Raw genomic sequence first — 22,685 nt, forward strand, 5'->3', positions numbered from 1 at the left:
GGGTACCGATTGCGATCGTCTATGATAGGGATTCCGACTTCACATCTCAGTTTTGTGAAAAGTTACATAAGGCTTTGGGATCTAAATTGGACTTCAATACTGCGTTCCATCCTCAGACCGATGGTCAATCTAAGAGGGTGGTTCAAATACTAGAGGATATGTTGAGGAGCTACGTGATTGATTTTCGAGGCAGTTGGCTACTATTAGCCGAGTTCGCCTATAATAATAGCTTTCAGTCTAGCATCCAGATGGCACCTTACGAGGCATTGTATGGTCATAAGTGTTGCACTTCTTTATGTTGGACTGTATGGTCAAAAATGTAGAAATTTTTTTTCGTAAAACCTTTTACATGTAAACAAACAGACCCTTATCCGCTTCGGCGGTGTTCAGTTATCCACTTCGGTAGTGTTCAGATATATGCTTTAGCAGCGTTTAGATATTCACTCCAGTGATGTTCAGTTCTATTCAGTATGTCCTAATTGTTCTAATTTGTCTAATTTGGGCCTTGTGAATGAAATATGAGGTGGTAAGTTTAATTTTGAATAAGCACAATTTAAGTTAAGAATATTTATAGTTAAGTATTAATTTTGCAATATGATAATTTTTTTTATGATTAAATTCTTGTAGTACTTACTAAACTATTTTATCTTAATGCGTTTTATTTTAACGCATAGGTTGAACTAGAAAAGGAAAGCTAGAAGTGGTTCGAGACCTGCTCGTTCCAACACATCTCCAATTTGAATGAGAGCATGTTTTATATTTTAATGATAGTATGGGATGTACATATGCTTAACAAGTAGATTTTAGTAATAGGAATTAGAATGTAAGTTATAATAACTTTACTCATTTTGATGTTTTGTGAATAAATTTAAAGATAATTGAAATGAATTATTAAAGAACTAATGGATGCATGCATAAATGGATGATAAATTGTTTATTGTGACTGATTTGGACTATTCTAGACTGGTTTTAAATTTTGAAATGGTTTGTAAATAGTGCAGGGGGTTTTTAAGCAAATTTTCAACTGAGTTTTAACAAAATTTACTCATGGTTTCGATACCAAGGGTATAGGTATCGATACCTAGGCTTTAAACCTAAAAATTTCCAAAACAGAATGTGATTTTGGTATCATTTTTGACATCCGTGTCGGTATTGAAGCCTAGGTATCGATACCTTCGTCAAAATTTGAATTTTTGGAGTTCCAGAATGCTATTTTGGTATCGATTTTGTGTAGTGATATAGATACCTTTCGTTTAAGTATTGATACTTTGCCCTTGTTTTGAGTGAAAACAAATTTTAAGTCATTTCCAAATGCAATCAATCATCAATTAATGACCCAGATGTTTATATTAAAATTTTTTTGCTTAAATAAGTTAATACACTATGGAAAAATGTTTAAATTATACAGTGTCTTGCCAAAACCAGTTTGGCACTAAATGTAATAGTCTTATACCAGGTCCATATGGTCAGACCGGTTATTAAGGTGTTACTAACATGCTTTACTGATAGGGTCACTGCCTTTGGTGGAGATGGACAATATGAATATTTGGTTATACTAGGAGGCCCCTTGTGTTTTGCTTCCTTACACTTCTATATGGGTTTTATAGAGCATGCTTCTTTGATGAGGTGAAATTGGTTGTCATGCCCGCATCAGCACCGTCAACTAGGGCTTCAGTTATGCTCAATTCTTTGATAGCATAACCTTTGTAACCTTGAAGCTATAGTTACACTTAACCCGAGACGGTATATTCACCGCCAACTTGGACATCTAGTTGTAAAGTGATCCCAATTTCTTGGGTGACGGCGCCATACTCACATGGTAGATGAATTTTGTAGGTTACCGAGCTCCATGACATTATCATGAACCCAAACGCAACTTAAAACTATGACTATGTCTCCCTAAAGCGAAAGAGAAATAAATCTTCAAACCCAAGAATTTGTACATGCAAGTGTAATGCCCTAAAAATTATATTTTTGTTTCTGTTAAATTGTGACACAAATTTGCATCTGCTTTAGTGGTTAAGTGTTCTGGGTGTGTGTGAAAGGTCTCAAGTTCAAGCCTTGTCTTGGGAAAAATTTTGGTATTTTTCTAAATAAAGCTTTAACCCTGTTCCATAGGCTTAAGTTTAATTATTGGTAGAACCATATCAGAATACGCCTGCTGGTCTACTGGTTAAGCAGGGTGTTAGATTGCTGAAGGTCTTATGTTCGAATCCTTACGTGAGCGAGGGAATTTATTTTTGCTCAGTTGATAGACAAAGTTTAGGTGAAGTTAAAAGACCGAGGAAGTTGTGAGTTAGTGGGATTGTGAGAGTAAAGTTAGGGGGTAATCAGAATTCTAATTTGGTAGTTTCTGTTCCCCAAATTCCCTCCTGCCTTTTTTTTTCCTCTCTTCTTTCTCCCACGCCATTTTTCTTTTTGCTGTAGTCCCATTTCTATTTTCTTTTTGTTACCAATCTCTAGTCTCCATTGTCTCCGTCTTTTCTTTCGGGTGTTGCTGGTAAGTGTAGATTATTGCAATTTTGGGTTTGAGTAATGGTTCTTCGTCTAACGAGAAGTTAATGGTATTTAGGAGGAGCACGAGGAGCTGCTGTGGCAATTTGGCATTCTAGTTGTATTGAGAAAATCATCGCTATTGAGAGTTGTATGATATTTCTCAGCTTTAGGTCCTGGTGACTTGGGAGTTGCTTTTGCTGCAAAAACGAACCAGGTGTGTACCCAAAACGCAGAAAACGAGATTCAATGAAAAGTCAAAAAAGCTTACTGTCGACGTCACACAGGCGTGTAGTCACTTGTGTGGTAGGCCACGTGATGGAACACGAGCGTGTGATCAAAGAGCTAGGTTGTGCAGGCATGACACGGTCGTGTGATGGCCAAGAAGGCTGCGTGCAAGACACGGGCTACACTGATTTGGGCCGTGTGGGCCACATGGGTAAAACCACACAGGCGTGTGGGATTCTGGGCCAGGCCGTGTGCCAATTTGGGCCGTGTGGGCCACATGAGCTTGTGGGCCCACGGGCAGGCCACATGAGCGTGTGAGCCCATTTTTCTGAAATATTTTGTATCATTGCACGGGTCACCCTAGTTGACTCTGGACCTACTGTAGGGTCGATAAGCTTTACTTCGACCCCTAACTATGTGATCTGATTGTAGGATGTCTACTGAGCATGATATCTATACTGAACTGAATGAATGTTCCGTTATTAGCATATTTGCATGTCATTTACGGTATGTTGCATTGCATTGGGGTGGGTTGATGGTATTCAGAGGAAGTATCTAAAAGGCTTTTAAGCCTGTTATCTGGCAGCTCAGCTGCAACCTTCTGATTATGTGTCGTATCTCGGTACAGTACGTGTGTATGGATGGATGGGTGGATTTAATCCCCACATGGTGTGTAGGGCTGGATGGAGATGGTGTATAGAGGCTAGTGGGTAGGATTCTGATTTACTGTGTTTGCATTATGTATCTGGTATGGGCTAGGGCCCTAAATATAATTGTAAAACTGTATCCGATTGGGCAAAGGCCCACACTAAATCTGTAATGGGCTCGGGCCCAACCTATATTTTATTGTATTCTGATGTGTTCTATATGCATGTTTTCTGGGGGGATTACACACTGAGTTTGTAAAAACTCACCCTTTTTATTTAATCTATACAAGTAATCCCAAGACTTGACGAATCAACGTAGCGGAGGACTTGACGGTGACCATACGTAAATTTAGAATGTTTTTCGCAAACTTTCAAATTTTATTTCTTATTTGGGATTTTTATGTAACCTATGGACTCTGGACTATCTGGTTTTAAGTTTGTGGCTTTTTATTTGTTTTATGATTTATTACTGCTAAGCATAATAAAACTCGGTTTTCGCTAAGAACGTATGGTACTTTTCAAAATAAGTGTTTTCCAAAGCTTCTGCTTAAAAGATAAGATTCCAGACATAACGAATAACATGTGTTTTACCTTGAACTAAGATAAAAGATAATTTAATTTGGAACTATTTTAACTTGACAAACTAGTTTTTGACTTCTATCTCATGTGACATCGCCAGATTCAGGCATAACGTCTAGGCCGGGTTTGGGGTGTTACAGGAAGAAAGAAGAAAAAACATTTTAGGATACTAAATTAGGGGATGCGAGCATGCATTTATATAAGGGATGAAAACGTGTAAAGGGATTTTTTTATCTCGGGAATCCCGAGTTGCAAGGGCTTAGATAAATGTTGGAAGGACTAAAATGTAAGATTTTACATATTTTATTGGTTATATGAATTATTTGAAATTAAAGCATGCTTAAGATAAGCTAGATAAAGATTGATAATACAAGTGGATTTGTATGTTTAAATGGTGAATTAATAAGGTTATAATCAAGTATTAAACATACTTAAAAAGGGTACAATAAGGACTAGAGTGGTAAATTTACCTAAGCTTAAAATGAGTTCTAGATTGGCATTTTAGTACAAATACTGTAATAGCCCGTTTTTAGGGTTAATCAGAACAGTAGTTTTGGGACCACAATCCAAAGTTAAAACATTTATTTTAATTTTTTATTAAGGTTTACAGCATGACAGAATTATTGTGTAAAAATTTCATAAAGAAATTTTACCATTTAAAGGCTTAATTCGGTAAAAAGGACTAAATCGCATAAAGTGTAAAAGTTGCTTCTATAAGCTAAAAGTGTCAAATAGCTATAGAACTTAAATATATAGGTCCTTATGTGGAAAATAGCCCATTTCAGAGATGGAGGATGATAGTGGAGTGGAAATTGGTGTAATTACTAATGTTTTTAAAGGTTAATTAAGTAAATAGTTAATAAAGATTAATATTAATAAAACAAAAGCCAAAATCCTTATTTTTGTCATCCCTTCCAACAAAATTTGAAAAGAATGGCAGCCATGGAAGAGCTAGGTTCGACCAACATTTTTTTTGCTCTTTTAGATATGGATTTTGATCTGTTTTTAATAATTTCTACGTTTTTGAGATCGTTGCTTCGTAATCTAGCTAGCCCATATCTCTGATTTCAAAAATTTTAAAGTATTTTGATGATTCCATTGTTGAATGTTTGAGTATCTTGATTTTTAATGATAGAAAATAAATCTTTGACGTTAGATTAATGAGTTTTGTTAAGTGAATTTTAGTAAAAATGTCAATTTTGGACTAAATTGTGAAATATGATAAATTGTGTGGTAAAAGTGTGAATAAATGAAAAATATGGGTTGTTATGAGCATGTATGAAATTTGGCTAGCTTGGGTTATGATGAAATTAATTAAATTTGCATTTTATGAGCTTAGGGACTAATTTGTAAAAAGGTCAAAATTGTAGGGGTAAAATAGTAATTTTACCAAAATATGAAATTGGATTAAAATGAATAGAATATGAATTGATATATCTGAATTTGATTGATTAGATCAATTTAAGCCTTGTACGAGTCTATATGGAGGGAAAAATAAAGTTCCAGACTAGTCGATCCATTTTAACGTTTTGACAATCGAGGTAAGTTCGTATGCTAATAAATGTATTTAAATTGTGTTATAAATGCTTATTTATTATTGAATTGGATTTAATTATATATGTTTAATTGTCATTTAACTGCTATGAATGTTAAATAAGAAACTACGAGCAAAAATCGATAAAGTTACGACATCTGAAAGTCCCGTATGAACTTTAGGAATAGTATAGGATAAAAACGTCATGACATTAGGTTACTAAGATGTGATTACATGTAAGACCATTTCTGGGACATTGGTATTGTATTGTGATTACGTGTAAGACCATGTCTGGGACATTGGTATCGTTAATTGATTTCGTGTAAGACCCCGTCTGGGACAATAGCATCGATATGTGATAACATGTAAGACCATATCTGGGATATGGCATTGTACGAGCTATATGTGATTGCTGAGTATCCTAAACGATTCTGAATGGTTAAATGGGCATAGTCAAGACGAGAATTAAAGTACGGTCAGAATAAGTAATACAGGTACGTACAGAGCCTATGTGAGAATCGAATGAAAGTAAATTGGTGAGTTCATATTGTATTATGTATATTAAATAAGAAAGAATTGTGTATAAGTATGTTTCATGTCAAAATGTGTTTATTTGACTATAATGAAGTATGTATTGGATGTTATGTGAGATATGAATTATAGTTGTGTTAACTGAATATACATATGACAATCGACCAATAAGACCATAATTGGGTTATGGCATGTGAAAGAAAGACCATTGCAAGGCCTTGGCAATGTATGTGTAAGACCACTGTTGGACTATGGCATCAGAAAGTCAATGAATTTGTATCATAAGCACTTATAAATCAGAGAGGTTTGATAAGAGTATGGGTTATAAATAGAAAGGTATCGGTATAGGTATGTATAAAAAAACTACTAAAGTATCGAGTTATATGAAGTTGAGAACTTGTGAATGAGGACATCAATAATTTGATGTTAGCTCATGAATTGAAGCTTTTAATGTTAATGATTTATATATTTCGGATTGATATATGAATATTGTGATCATTTTAGGCTCACATACAAGCTTACTAAGCTATGAAGCTTACTTTGTTTTATTTTTCTATGTTTTATAGTGTCTCAAAAGTTCACTCCGATTGAGAGTCAATGGAGATCGCATCACACTATCCTGCTATTGATTTTTGGTATTTTACGCCTTGTGGCTTAGTTTTATGGCATATATAGGCTTGAGTTCTTTTGATAAAGGTTTTGGTAATGTATTTGGTCATTTTATATGGCTTAATAATGACTTATGTTTGATGTGTAATTTGTCTTGTGTAATGGCATAATTTAGTATGGTTGGTGATTTTCAAGATGAACATTCGGTCACTTGGTATATGTTAAGTATTTACTTATGAAAAGCATGAATTTGGACTTAATAAATGAATGGTTAATAGATGGTTTATAAGTTAAGCTTTGATTGTGTTTGATGTTGATAAAATACATATTTGAAATAGGTAGAATTAATGAATGTGATATGTGTTTTGGTATATGATGGAATAGGTGTGAAATGAGAAATGAATCATGCTAGTTTTGGTATGTGTTTTGTACAAGAAATAGTCATGATTTGAGTTGATGAAATGGAGGGAATTGGTATAACATGTTTGGTACATAAAATAACATGTTTTAACTGACTATTAATGTATTGAAATGGTGCAAAAATGTTGTGTTTTAGGTATGCATGAGAAGGGTGAGAAATGTGGCTTAAACCAAGCCTATTTTCACTCCAAATGGTTGAGCACATAGACGTGTGGCTCGATCGTGTGTGACATATGGCCTTTGTACACGGCCCTGTGTCCCCTAGGGTAGCCCTTCGAAATTAAGTCAATATACCTTGCAGGTTTGGACGGCCAAGACACACGGGCGTGTTTATTAGTCGTGTGTGGCACACGGGCTAGTATATGGGCATATGGCCGGCCGTGTGACCAAGTCTGTAATCCCTCTAGATTTTACACGGCTTAGCTCACGGGCGTGTCCTCGACCGTGTAGTACAAGTCAGTATGTATGTCCTGTTTTCATACAGCCTGCGACACGGATGTGTCTGGTGGCTGTGTGAGGCACACGGCCTGTTCACACAGGCGTGTGACTTAAATGTTGAAAAATTCTATAAGTTTTTAAAGTTTACAAATGTTATTGGTTTAGTCCCGAACCAATTCTAAGCATGTTTTAAGGTCTCGTAGAGCCTTATAGGGGACAGTGTGAATGATTTGAATGGATTTAGATTATGAATGCATAAATGTTTGTGAATTATGTATATTATCCGATAATGCCTCGTAACCCTATTCTGGAGACAGATACGGGTTAGGGGTGTTACAAATACCAAGGGTAAAGTATCGATACTTTGAATAAAGTATAAATAACTAGCCAAAGTATAGATACTTTTAGCAAAGTATAGATACTTTGAGTAAACTATCGATACCTTGGATATTTTTCTTGAATTTTTGGACTTCGAAGCTCAAAACAGTACCGATACATCATAGGGTATCGATACCTAAGCCATAGTATTGATACCTTAGGTATGATATCGATACATGGGCTTTGTTTTGTGTAAAATAAGCCCTTGGAACAGGCTTTTACTAAAAAAAATTACCCGGATTGATTCCATAATTTTGAATCATGATAGTAACCCACTAATAAGTTTTATGTATGTCTGGATAAGGGTTTGAAATAAATGAATTAGCCATGGCTTCTCTGGCACTCAATTGTAGCATTTTTATATCCGACTTGGTAGTCGGGTCAGGTATAGGGGTGTTACAAGACCAATAAAACTTTTTATCTTTCCTCAACAACTATGTCAATGGCATCGCAATCATGGAGAAACCTTTCACAAACCTTCTATAGTACCCCCACTAAACTAAGGAAACTACATACCTCTGTGACGCTCTTTTGAGGATTCAATTCTAGTACAGCTTAAATTTTCTCAAGATCTATCTTAATCCCATCCATGGAAATAACATGGCCCAAGAAGTGAACTTCCTTAAGCCAAAACTCTCACTTGCTGAATTTGGCGTACAGTTTGTTTTCTCAGAGAACATTCAAAACTATTTGCAAGTGTTCCTCATGCTCTGCCCCACTCTTCGAGTAAACCAAAATATCATCAATGAAGAGAACCACACAACAATCAAGGTAAGGTTGGAATACTCTGCTCATCAAATCCATGAATAGTGTTGGCAAATTCGTCAAGCCAAAAGGCATCACCAGGAATTCATTATGCCCGTAGCGAGTGCAAAATAAAGTCTTAGGGATATCATCTCCTTTAATTTTAACTTTATAATTCCCTGACTGTAGATCAATATTTGGAAATACTCTAGCTCCACTTAGCTGATCAAACACGCCCTCAATCCTAGCCAATGAATACTTATTCTTAATGGTCAACTTGTTCAACTACCTATAATCAATACACAATCGAAGGATCACATCCTTTTCCTTTTCAAACAATATTGGTGCACCCCAAGGTGAAACACTTGGTTGATGAACCCTGTAATGCCCCGTACCCGAGACCGTTGCTGGAGTCGAACACGAGGTGTTAATGGACTTAATTCATTTACTTACACAGTTCATTTCGAAATTTCCAGGCAAGCTGGCTAACTGCATCACAGCCACTTTAAAAATCATATCTCGAGTTCCAAAACTCAGAAACTGATTTCGTAAATTTTTCCTGAAACTAGACTCATATATCCATCTACAAATATTTTTCTAGAATTTTTGGTATGGCCAATTAGTACAGTTTATTAGTTAAAGTCTCCCCTATTTCAGGGTTCGACTACTCTGACCTTCATGCATTACGACTTAGATATCTCCCTGTACAGAGCTTCAATACTTATTCCGTTTGTTTCTAATGAAACTAGACTCAAAAAGGAATCTGTACATATAAAGCATGACTTCTAATTATCTCTGGTTAATTTATGGTGAATTTCCAAAATCAGAACAGGGGATCCAGAAAACGCTCTGGCCCTGTTTCACGAAAACTTAAACATCTCATAAAATACGGCTCATATGGTCGTTTCGTTTCTTTCATATGAAAATAGACTCATCAATCGATTACATAATTTATTCACTATTTAATTCCATTCCTACTATTTTTAGTGATTTTTAAAATTCACATCACTGCTGCTGTCAGCATCTATTCTAAGGTAAATTTTACCTATTTTATAATTTTCCATGAATCAATTAGTAAATTGACATACATCATTTTCAAGTATAATCACGATTAGCCATGTCGTACGTAGCACCAATAGGACCATGATTGGCCATTCCAATGGCTAATCATTACCAAAATTTCCACACCACTTAATAACCATATCATAAGACCATATATACAAAATGACCATAATGTTATACTCAAAATATACAAGCCATTTTCGCATGGCTATCTGAATATACATTACCAAAAGATACTTAATTAACAACAAGGGTCAGCCCTATACATGGCATTATCAAAATTCAACTAAAAGAGTACCAAAGGGGCTTAGATAGTGTGGACGACTTGACTTTGACACTCCGAGTCCGATGGTGACGAACAAAATCTATAAAACAGAGAATTAAAGCAACGAATAAGCATTTTGATGCTTAGTAAGTTTTAAGTAATGAAATTATTTACAACTAAGGTATAGCGTTCAGATGACTAAATGAACAATTGCATATACGCATATTCCCAAAATCATGTTTACTTCACGCTTCAACCATTATATTCATACACTCGAGATCAAACCCGACTAAAGGCCTAAGCTTGTTAATCAATTGAGCGAATACTATTTAAAAGGAATCAACCTTTCCAATGCATATCTGAAACATACCTTATCGTTTGGATTTATGAGCGTATTAATTGAAGTTATTACAGCAAGATCGCTCATTTCCAAACCCAAGTACCTTCGGAATTTAGCCGGATATAGCAACTCGCACAAATGCCTTCGGGACTTAGCCCGGATATAGTCACTAGCACAAACGCCTTCGGGACTTAGCCCGGATATAGTCACTAGCACAAATGCCTTCGCGACTTAGCCCGGATATAGTAACTAGCACAAATGCCTTCGGATCTTAGTCCGGTTATCATCTGAATAATCATGCACATATATCAATAAATCAAAACACATTTATATTTCATTTTCATTACTAGAACTCAAACACAAGACACTTATCAACCTTTACCATTTTCGGCTCAATAGCCACATACAAAGAGCATGATTTTGATTGGCTTTGTAACATGATCTCTATACACATTCGGCTACCAGTCATAAGTATAACTAATTACCTCGATATATAATTCAAGTAGAATCATTATATCACCGTTTATTTGTTATGCTTATGTGTCATGACTTAATCAAATCATAAACTAAGTTCCATTACTCAAAGACTTACCTCGGATGTTGTCGAACGACTTCAATGGCTATTCAATTACTTTTTCCTTTCCCTTATCAGATCTAGATCCTCTTTGCTCTTGAGATTAATTTAAAACAATTGAATTCATTTAATTTCAAATCAAATAGGCGATTTAATATAATACATGTATATTATAAGGTTGAGGTACATATGACTTAATGGTTAACTATCAAACACCATAGCATATATATGTATATATATATATTCTCTAGTAATGCACAACCCAACATCTTACTTAGGCATTAACAACTTTATTGATATATGCATATCTATGTTAAGGCCGAATATATATAATTTAACACATTCTACAAATATGGTTATTTATAATGACTAAACACCATTTTATCTCAAGTTATACTTATAAGCACATCCATCCAAATACATTCGTACTTAAACATCATTCCGACCTAACACTCATATTACATCTATAAAACTACAAGCCGAATATACCTATACTTACATCACTTAAACATCAACCCTCAATTTCTTTGACAAAGCACATTTCCGAAAATGATAAGGCAATATAACAGCCTTTAATCCAACTTATAATTCATACATATCACATTCCAAGCATTCACTCTATTCTATCACTTAAAGTACAAACATTACTCAATAACTTCCTAGTTCAAATTCGGCAATTACACCAATTCACTAGATGATTTATTATTATTATTGTTCATTTATTCAAACTACTTAAAATTACCTTAAACTATCACAATTAACAACCATTTGTAACTTATTCATTAAACATGAAAACAACCATATATCTCTTCCATTTTCTACCATGGCCGAATGCTCAAGACACCACACCATTCCAAATTGGTCATGGGTTGAGCAAAGAACTTAATGACTAACTCAAAATGTTAAAAAATCCAAGAATCATCATTGAACTTACCTTAATTTAGCTAACCACCATAGCCGAATTTCTCAAAGCTTTTTCTTCTAGTTACGGCAATGAGGAGCAAAGATGGAGAAACTTTGGTTTCTCCTCCCACAAATCAACATTTTTTATTATCCATATTTTTATTTTTAACATAAAATATTAACATAAAATAATTATAATATGTTTTAGTCCATAACATGGCCGCCACCATCTAGAATTTGGCTAATTTGACATGCAAGTACAAGCATTTTCTAACATGCATTAATAGGCCACTTTAACATTTGCCTAGCACATTTCTAAATTTTCTCACACAAGTCCTATTTAATAAATTTCGCACCATATACACATAATTTAAGCATGAATTTTTCACACATGCATATTCATATATAATGAGCATCAAACATGACTGTAAATTATTTTTATGACTTGGTTTTGTGGTCCCGAAACCACTTTCCAACTAGGGTCAATTTAGGGCTGTCACAAACCCTTTATCTAATAGTTCTTACAGCTGAGCTTTCAATTCCCTTAGCTCTATTGGAGCCATTCTATAAGATGCACTTGATATAAGAGCAGTTTCTGACGTCATACCAATAGAGAACTCCACATCTCTGTTTGGCGGAATTACTGATAGTTCTTTTGGAAAGACATCTAAAAATTCATTTACAATTGGTACTTGCCCGAAGTTTTCCCTCACCATCTTAAAGTCCAAGATATAATCTAATTAAGCATCTCCACCCTTTGTAATCATTTTCTGAGTTGTAACAATTGAAACTAAATTGTTTTTGATATCCTGTTTCACCCCTAAAGAAAACACCTTATCACATCTGCAGACAGTAACCATACACCTTCGGACTTGCACTCAACTACTGTGCTTCGTCTCATTAGCCAATCCAATCCCATTATGGCGTCAAACTTGTGGAAACTTAACAGCATTAAGTTTTCCAAAAAGACATGCTTGCCAAAATTCAACGAGCAGTCCTGTACCACCCTATTTAATACAATACTTTATCCTAATGGATTAGTGACTATCATGCTAACCTCAGTGGGGACAACTCTAAGAATCCTTCCATCCAAAAACTTATCATAAATGTATGAATCAGTAGACCTAGGGTATATCGATACGTGTATGCCAAGGTCAAATAAAAAGAATTTACCCGTAATGACGTCGAGGGTTTCAACATCCTCCTTTGCCTGTACTACATAAACTCTAGCTGAGGCTTTTGGGCCAGGCATAGCTATGTTTCTTCTCGAAGCTCCCTGCACTAACCCTAACTTCGCCACAGTCCCAATTTTCACTTTAGGCTGAGTCTGCCTAGCGACCTGAACAGAGTGTTCAGTATTTCCTCCTCCTCTTATGGGAAGTCCTTCTTGTAATGGTCTTGGGCTCCACATTTGTAACATCCGCCAGTAGCCCTCCAATATATTCCAGTATGGTTTTTCCCATAATTATTATAAATGATAACCTTCATTCTCTAGATCCTCCAATGCTGGATATAGAAGTGGCTTGGTGTCCACTTCGCTCTTGTTGGAAACCTATATTCTGTGACTCCCTCACTGGGGCATTTTACATCTCTGGGACTTTTGAACCCAATGTTAGAAACCGTGTCGAAAGCTCCACACTTGTTTCGTTCCCTATCCCTGACCTTATTTCTCTCTTGAATGGCTGCCTTAACACGAAATCTAGAGGGTCTTAACACAATCTTTTTTATTTATTAAGGCTTAATATTTTGATTTATTTTATTATTCAAGGACTGTAATACTTTATTTTTAAACTAAGGCATGGGATTTAGGACCTAGGTTCAATTATTTTTGCATGACATCTAGTTTTAACTTTTAATTAGGTTATTAACTTGATATATTTAATTACGCATGAAACCATGTTTTCATTAATAACATAAGTAAAAACCATTTTTTCCGCTGCTAAATAATAATTAAAATATTGAGGAATATTAAAACAATATTTAAACTAAGTTTTCTATTAAGTTAAATTAAGGTTTTAAAATAACCATTTTTTTTCAAAAATTTCGATAACTCTACTAAGCCATCTTATTGGTTGAAGTAATCTCTCGAATTTGAGTCTAACATCTAGACTGAGTTGTGGAGGTTACGCTCAGATTAGAGGATGTTACTTTCATACTACAATACACCAAGATTATAATCTCAAGCATATTCTCATCTCAGTCGAAACACTTGTAACCCTCCTCCAATAAGCATATCTACTTTTGAATCTTTCTAGTTAAATCTAACATGGTAGTTGAAAATACCAAAATTGTTTAGTCTGATAATCACTCTTTTTTCATTAATGATGTTGGAAAGCCTCACAAAGTTAAATATTCTCTCGTTCTTCAATTTTATTTTCTGGGATAAATGTGCCTATAACATAACCATAAAACTAGAAGATCTTCTATAGGCCCTTCCGCTATAATCTCGGCAAAAGATTTTACACAAACACAATTAAGCACCCTTTCACCATTTTTTACTCTAAACAATTGTCAACATATTTGTTGATAATTATATAGTTTTAATATAATATTAAAAACAAATTGATTCAAACACTCTTAAATTTACTCAAATTAATTAATCTTTATTATATACATATATAATAAGAAACACTTTAAAAGGAAAACAAATAAATATTTATTTTGGTCAAATTAGAAGATGGATTTTATATTAACAAATTTCACAAAAGGTTTAAATAAGGACATACAAACAAGCAAGTTAAAACATAGGAGTAGAAAAAAAAAGAGACAGAAAGATACCCTAACAAACAAACACATTAACCTTTTTTTTAAGGTGCACATTAACCCTTCTAAATAGTCAAAATGGGCGGAATCATCACCATGCATTGAGATGTTATTTTACTTCCCTAACTCAGGCCAAATGTTATGGTCAAATTCTGAATGCTACATCGGTCACCGAAAAGGCCTAGTAAAACCAATAAATTTTGAAAACGTTCTTTTTGACTAACTTTTAGAAAACTTAATGTAATTACCTTAGGATTATCAAAACGTCAGATTCTTAAGTCGAGTTAATTTAAGAGTTTGATTTAATAAGTGTCGTGAAAATTTAGAAAAAAACTTAGTTGATTTCATCAGTTTGCCTTGTTAAAACTCCAATTTCATTGCTACACATCGAAAAAAGTGAAGCCTTTAATTTTATAAGAAAAATCGAGTCTTATGTAATTTTAAGCCAATTATTAGGATTGCTAGACTTTTGCAAAGTTCCATGCACGCAAAATCCCAATTAAAAAAAAACTCATTCCAAAGTCCAAAATAACCATTACAGTCCCCAAAATCAATAATAAAATTTAGTCTAAAAGTGCATAATTTAAAAATTTCCAAGGTGCTTCCTCTGAATGTCGTGTTTGACCCTAATCTTGTGGGTTATTTGTAAGAAGTAAAACTATGGGGGTGATATTTAAAAGCTCAGTGTGAGTCTTAAACAGAAAAAAAAATGTATATACATATAGACAATCGTGTTACAGTAAAGCCAACAGCCAACAACACTCCTGAGATCACAGCAGAGCATGCCATCATAAATATACAGTATATATATACATATGCATGGGCATGCTAATATAAAAACAGCGCATATTTCCCACCCATCCATCCGCTACACACCATAAGTTCCCTAGAACTTATCATCTGAACATCAAAGAGTCGTAGCTCAATATGGATAAACCACCAATAACAATTTGCAATTAGACAACCAGTAATTTGCAGATAATCCTCCAGTGCTCCAAACAATACTCCAGGGTTGTAGGTTAACTACCAGTATAAAATTATGGATAAACCGACAGTACTCGACGGAACTCTTTCACCAATCAGTCCCAATCCTTATGCAATGCAATATGTCAAATTAGTCGTATTGCATATCTACTTACCAATATCAATTTCAGTAACGATGGCATGCTTAACATGCATTCAATTTATCATTATTGGTGGCATGCTTTTCATGCATTTAGTAGTAACAATAACAATCAATTTCATGTTTTTTTACATACAAGTAACAAACAACGTAACAATTAGTGGCATGCAATATATGCAATCAATTATACAATAACAATCAGCATGCTCAACAGTACAAGACATGTAATAACATGCAATCAGCCAATCAATCAATAACAATAGGCATAAAATCGGTTAACCCTTGTAGGGCTTACACATTTGGTTAATTAAGCTTTAAAGCCCTAGAACATTCGGCCAACCTTGTACAGTCATTACATATTTAGCCAATACAATAAAGTACTTACATACTTTCAGCATTCACCAAACATAGAAGGTTAGGGAACCTACACTTGAATAATGCAAATCCGAAGCACTAAACTTAAATACGCAACTTCTATATTTAGATTTGACTAGATCTTGATTAGATCTGTACATAACATACACAAAACACGAGTCAAAAACCAACCTTTAGATCACCACATAGGTTCGGCAAGATCAGAGAGAAATAATAGCCATTAAGATCTTATTTTCGGAATCACCGCTTACACTAGTTCAGCTTAAAATGGAGATACAGATAATCTCTAATGTCACTAGTGATCTGAGCTATTCGGATCTAAACCTTCAATAAAAAAACACAAAAAGATAAGAAAAATACGTGTGAGAATCGACCATGGAATCTTGATAGATTCGACCATTATACAAGAAACAAAAAAGAAATATGTAATTAGATCTGATTGATAATCAACCTACACTTCTTGGATATCAGATTTGTGATAACGGATAATCACAAACTGATTGATCACTTGTAAAGGATAAATAAGATTAGGCCAAAGATGAATGGTGGTTTCGACAGCAAAACAATGAGAGAAAAAGAGAGGAGGGGAGAAACAAAGGGGTAATGGCAATGGAAGAGTGTTAGAATTGAGTGACTCAAATCCTTATTAAAATAAAATACAGTGGTAAAATAAAATAAAAATAAACCCATATAGAACTGCAGTTCTTTTATTTTATTTTAGAATAAGCTGTTTCAACCTTACTACAGTCCTCTTATTAGAATGGTTTTACAAGCCTATAAATAGATATAGTCTATTCCTCTTGTAATCATTCAAATTTGACATAGTGAATTATCTTCTCTTCTGCCCGTGTTTTTTTTCCTGAAAGGGTTTCTATGTAAAAATCTGCGTGTTCTTTATTTTTCTTTCTCTTTTCTTTGCGATACATTGTCATTATCAACGTTCTATTTTTCACAAAGAGAAAATATGAGGTTTCAAAGGGCAACAATGATTTTTCTCAAAATTTCAAATATTGAACCTAAAACTGGTATTGATACAGAGATAAGGTACTGATACCTTACCAAAGATATCAATACTTTATGCCTGGTATCGATACCTTCCTTTTAAATTCAATTTTTTAAAAAATTCAAAGCTCAAAATGGTATCAATACCTATTCTGAAAACTTTGAAAATGTTGCAATCTGGTCCTATTTCATGCTTGAGTCTACAAAAGAGCTTCCGTAAGCTCGATTAAGGCTCGAATTTAATTGTGTATCATAATATCTAGGTGTTTATGACATGATTGAATATTTGAATGATTAATTTATGGTGTATTTGGTCTGTAATTTTAAAAATATTTCAAAAATGTCCCTATTTGATCTCGGGTTGACTTTAAGGCATCCGTATGATCATATAAGACCCAGAAAAGAATGTTTATGATATAGAATGTTGTATTGTTGTTGATTGCATGAATAATGATTTTATTGTGAATTTTTTAATAGTTGCTCCGGCAACGACTGTAGCATCCCATAGTTCAGACCTGACTATCAGATCCGGCAAGGGATGTTACAATTACAAAGAGAAATATCATATGTTTTTAATTCAAACTTTTAAGTAATATTGTTTCATTCCTTGCACTTATTGCACGTAAAGAATGAAAAACAGAATTTTATTTTATGAAATATTATATTTAAAAATCAAATAATTTATTTATAAGTGTATAAATTCAAATTCTAAATGTGCAATTAATACTCTTAGAAAAAATACCTATTATTCAATTTAAGAATATTACAGATATAAGAAAGTATAAAATTAATTTAAAGTAATACAAAGATTTGATAACATTAACTCTTTATCCATTACATGCATTTATCAACTTAAATACTCAAATTGAAAAACTAAAAATGAGAGCAAGTATTTGTCATCTATATTGGAATAGGCCTAAGAACTGATGAAACAATATAACCTTTAGTGACACCGGTTGATGTCCCAACTCCGTCGCCATGCTAGTACATGCATTGAGCAGTTCGAGCCATGTTCTTAGATAAATTCATAATAACTCGAGGGAAACGATTATCCAAAATTTCTTCATTGATCTTCTTCCATGAATTGCTTATCAGTTCTTTTACATGATTTCGTGCTTTTTCTTCTGATACTCCTTTTTCAATCATGTAACACTGCACTGCTTTCGGTATGTCTCCTCTCTCCATCTCAGCCTTCAAAATGAAAAAAATTTAGCACATCTAGAATTTAGTGACTAGCAAATTATGTATTGCAAATGAAGATATTACCTTGGAAGTACCCAGATCATCACTGAGTCGAGTAATGAGAGATGATCAGTAAAATAATTGAGAAAAATCCTTAAGACAATTTGGAAATTGATGAACAATGGAGTCTGCCTCCACAAAACAGAGAAGAACCAACCCTCCAAGACTTCCAATTGAAATCCATGCGTTCTTAATATATTCATCAAAAGTGGGAGTTTGACCTCCCATAAAACCATCTGGCTTCCGTGATGTGAGCTCTGGAAAGTACAACCCACTGCAATTGGCAAATAACAACAGCAAATCAGAGCCAATTCTATGAAATGTTAATTCTCAGGTTCTCCATGTTACCTGTTCTTTGATGTAGGGCAGAACGTCAAGGCCATGGTCTTTCAAGGTCTGTTGGGCTAATTCATTAGTAAAGTCTGAAATGGCTGAGAACATTACTCTCATGTATTCTGGAAGTTCTTGGACGGCCTTCACATCCCACCTATTGCAAATCCGTATAATCAATACGCCAATTTTGGCTGCTATAAAAATATTATAAAAGAAAGACTATATATTACCCGGTGACTGCTTTGGTGAAACATTCGAGTTCTTCAAGTGATCCATATATATCATAGATGTCGTCAACTACAGTTGCTAAGAATGCATACTTAGTAAAGCAAATCCTGCATTTGGCATATTGGGGATCAAATCTCAAACCAGTAGCCCAGAAATATATTTCCATCAGTCGGTCTCGGCTGAACCTAAGCTTTTCCTTGAAGTTCAATTCCCTCCACCACCTATTTTTCATCCAATAAATAAAAATTCAATTTCGAAAAATAGAAACCATATATTATAAGTAAATTAATCTTACTCTGCAAGTTGTTTCAGTTCTTGTTGGTAAATTGGCTGGATAAGATTGTAGTCTAACTTAGCCAGGTCAAGCAAAACTGAGTTGTTTGAATCATCCATGGCGTAGGAATCAATGAAGTTTCGTGCTTCAATCCTTTCCATCCTCCAGTAAAGTGGAACTTCCAATGACCGCTGAACTTGCTTAGCCTTAACTTTCTCTAGTTTCCCTATTACATTCTTAAGATTTTCACTGCTAAAACCCTTAGCTTCTTCAAGGATTTTTTCGCCTTATATTGCCATGAATGAAGCTTCATTCAAGCTCAAAAGCCCTTCAACATCCCCACATAAGCTCCCCATGAACCGCCCATCACCACCTTTAAATTTCCCGAACATTTCTGTTTAATTTTACCATAATAGTTAAAAAGAAAAGAATATGTTAGGATCGGACCGATTAAACAACGAACAAGAAAAATAGCGGAATAAATTGAGAAATTAAACACACAAATTTAACGTGGAAAAACCCCTCCAAAGAGGATAAAAAACCACGGGTAAAGATAATTTTAATATAATGGCAAAAGAACGAAGAGTATAAAGATGGAGATGAAGACTAAACCCTGAAAACTCGAAAACAAAGAACCCAAAAAACGTAAACACAAAATTCTCTAAATGTGTTATGAGTTCTAATCTCTAATGGGTGTCATCTTTCTAAGATTGTAAAAGAGCCTATTTATAGGCTAAATTCATAGGTCAAATAATAATAAAATAATCTAAACGAATCAGTGTTTGATTGAAACAAGTAAACAGAGTTTAACTGAAAGATTATTTTTCAAATTTGGCTGAAAATGGGAGTCATATTTAACAAATCTCCACTTTGACTCATATTTTCACAACGCCATCTTTGCCAAAGTCCGCCACGAGCCTATCTTGAACTATGCAAGGAATTAACTGAGTCGAGTTTGTGCTTAGAAACTAGAAGACTTCTAGCCTTCGACTTGTACACTGTAAATCAAAACTAACCCGGGTCTGATTTTCATGAACACAATGCTCTAACTTTTCAAAACCTGCATCCAAAAGAGAACCTCTCTTCAACGAAACGGTCATACCGTTTTCCCTCCTATGACCAAGTTGCCTCCGCTCCAAATGAGTTGACTTCAACTCCGTAACGAACGAGGGACGTCCGATTTCACCGATCACTGTAGAACCTTCTAGAATATAAAGACTGCTGGTTCTTTTACCTTTTAACAAAATGAGAGCTCCACGAGATACTTTAATGCCCCTCGACTCGATGTTAATCCTGCATCCTTTCAAGTCTAAAATACTCATGGAGATGAGATTCTTTTGTAAATTAGGTATATATCTGACATCTGAGAGTGTCCTAATCATCCCATCGTGCATCTTAATTTTAACAGTACCAATACTAATTACCTTACTAGATGAATCGTTTCTCATGCGCACAACTCCACCTTCAACCGAACTGTATGTGGAGAACCATTCTCTATTGGGACACATGTGGAAAGAACATCCTGAATCTAGGATCCACTCGGAAGTGAGTTTGGAGTTATTGCTTGTTGACACTAACAAGAAATCATCACCATTTTCATCGGCCAAATTAGCATCAGCTACATCTTCCTCGTTACTTTCAGCAGCTCTTTTATTTCACAGTTTATAACAATCTACTTTGACGTGACCTAACTTTTTACAATAGCGACACATTTTGTCTCTTTTCTTTAATGCTACCAAAACAGAAGCTTGCCTATCTTTCTTGCTATCCAAATAAAGCTCATTGTCGAGTTTGTCTCTACTCAACAAATGACCCTTCACATCTTCGAACGAGAGTTTGTCTTTGCCATAAATCAGGGTCTCCCTGAAAGACTTGTTTGAAGGAGGTAAAGAGCACAATAGCATAGCTTGATCTTCATCATCAATATGAACCTCAACGTTCTTTAAATCATTTAAAAGAGTAATGAATTGACTGATGTGATTTCTAAGAAGCTCCTCTTCGTTCATGCGAAACGTAAATAGACTTTGCTTCAACACTAAACGGTTAGCTAGAGACTTAATCGCATAAAGAGTTTCTAACCTTTTCCACAAGGCAGATGAGGTCTTCCCCATCAATACCTTCTGCAATACTGTATTTGCGAGGCACAACAGGATTGCAGACAAGGCCTTTTCATCAAGCTCTTCCCATTCTGTTTTATTTAGATTCTCAGGCTTTTTCCCAGTAACAACCTTTTTCAAACCGGATTGAACTAGAATGACCATCATTTGAACTTGCCACAGATTGAAATTTGTCTCACCATCGAGCTTCTTAATTTCAAACCTTGTTGTTGTCATCTCTAAATGAGCTGATCTATGAAAATTGAACTATCTCTGATACCACTTGTTAGGATCGACCCGATTAAACAACGAACAAGAAAAATAGCGGAATAAATTGAGAAATAAACACACAAATTTAACGTGGAAAAATCCCTCCAAAGAGGATAAAAAACCACGGGCAAAGATAATTTTACTATAATGGCAAAAGAACGAAGAGTACAAAAGATGGAGAAAAAGACTAAACCTCGAAAACCAGAAAACAAAAAACTCGAAAAATGTAAATACAAAATTCTCTAAATGTGTTATGAGTTTTAATCTCTAATGGGTGTCATCTTTCTAAGGTTGTAAAAGAGCCTATTTATAGGCTAAATTCACAGGTCAAATAATAATAAAATAATCTAAACTAATCAGTATTTGATTGAAACAAGTAAACAGAGTTTACTTGAAAGATTATTTTTCAAATTTGACTGAAAATATGAGTCATATTTAACAAAATATAATTTGTTTGTAAGGTGACTGTGCTTAATAAGCTAACAACTTTGAAAGCATCCAGAAATAAACCAACCTTCAGTAATAGGATAGCAATCCTCTAGTAGGAGTCGAAAATGCAATGCGACTGTGGAAAGATTATTGGAGACAAGATTTAGATCCAAATTCAATTGATTCAAAGGCTGTTGAATCTGTTCCTGAAAATGGTAGGCCACTCCAAGCCTCTTCATCGAATCTATTAGCTTCAACAAGGCAGCCGTGTCATTCGTTGAGGCAAGCAATTTACTAACCGTTTGTTCCAGATCCTCCAATTGTGTAGCATAGAGTTCGTACTAAAATTCAAAAGAAAAAGGGTTGTTACATGCAACATATATATAATAACATTTATCACAAGCCTAGCATGCAAAACAACTTACAGTGTATGGAGCGGTAAAGGATTGGATGGCGGTGGGATCCCAAATACTGGGATGATAGTTAGCGGATCGACGTTTCTCTTCATTCAAGGATTGGGATGTTGGTGCCATTGAGAAATAAGTTTGAGATTTGCTTATTTCTTCAATATATTGTAAGTTTTGAATTGCTATGGAGCTTGTCTGAACTTGGATCACCTTAGAGTTTGTGGACGGTCAAGATATTTATCAAAGTTAAGTTAAATAATAGCTTCCAATAATGCCCAAGTAAGACATGCATTCGTGGGAATACTTCCCACTTTTTCTGAAAGTTTTGGTGCCCAACTTCTACATCTTATATGTGTAATAGTAGTACATGTTTTGGTGGTTTTTGACAAGTAGCCATC

At 34.6% G+C, this 22,685-nt stretch overlaps 1 pseudogene; it reads right to left on the minus strand.

The window, feature by feature from the left end:
• Positions 1 to 17,790: 17,790 nt before the first annotated feature.
• On the minus strand, positions 17,791 to 22,413 carry LOC108450885 (probable terpene synthase 9; annotated as a pseudogene).
• Between the last annotated feature and the right edge of the window lie 272 nt (positions 22,414 to 22,685).

Source organism: Gossypium arboreum, chromosome 5 (assembly GCF_025698485.1).
Source record: "Gossypium arboreum isolate Shixiya-1 chromosome 5, ASM2569848v2, whole genome shotgun sequence".
Taxonomy (NCBI): domain Eukaryota; kingdom Viridiplantae; phylum Streptophyta; class Magnoliopsida; order Malvales; family Malvaceae; genus Gossypium; species Gossypium arboreum.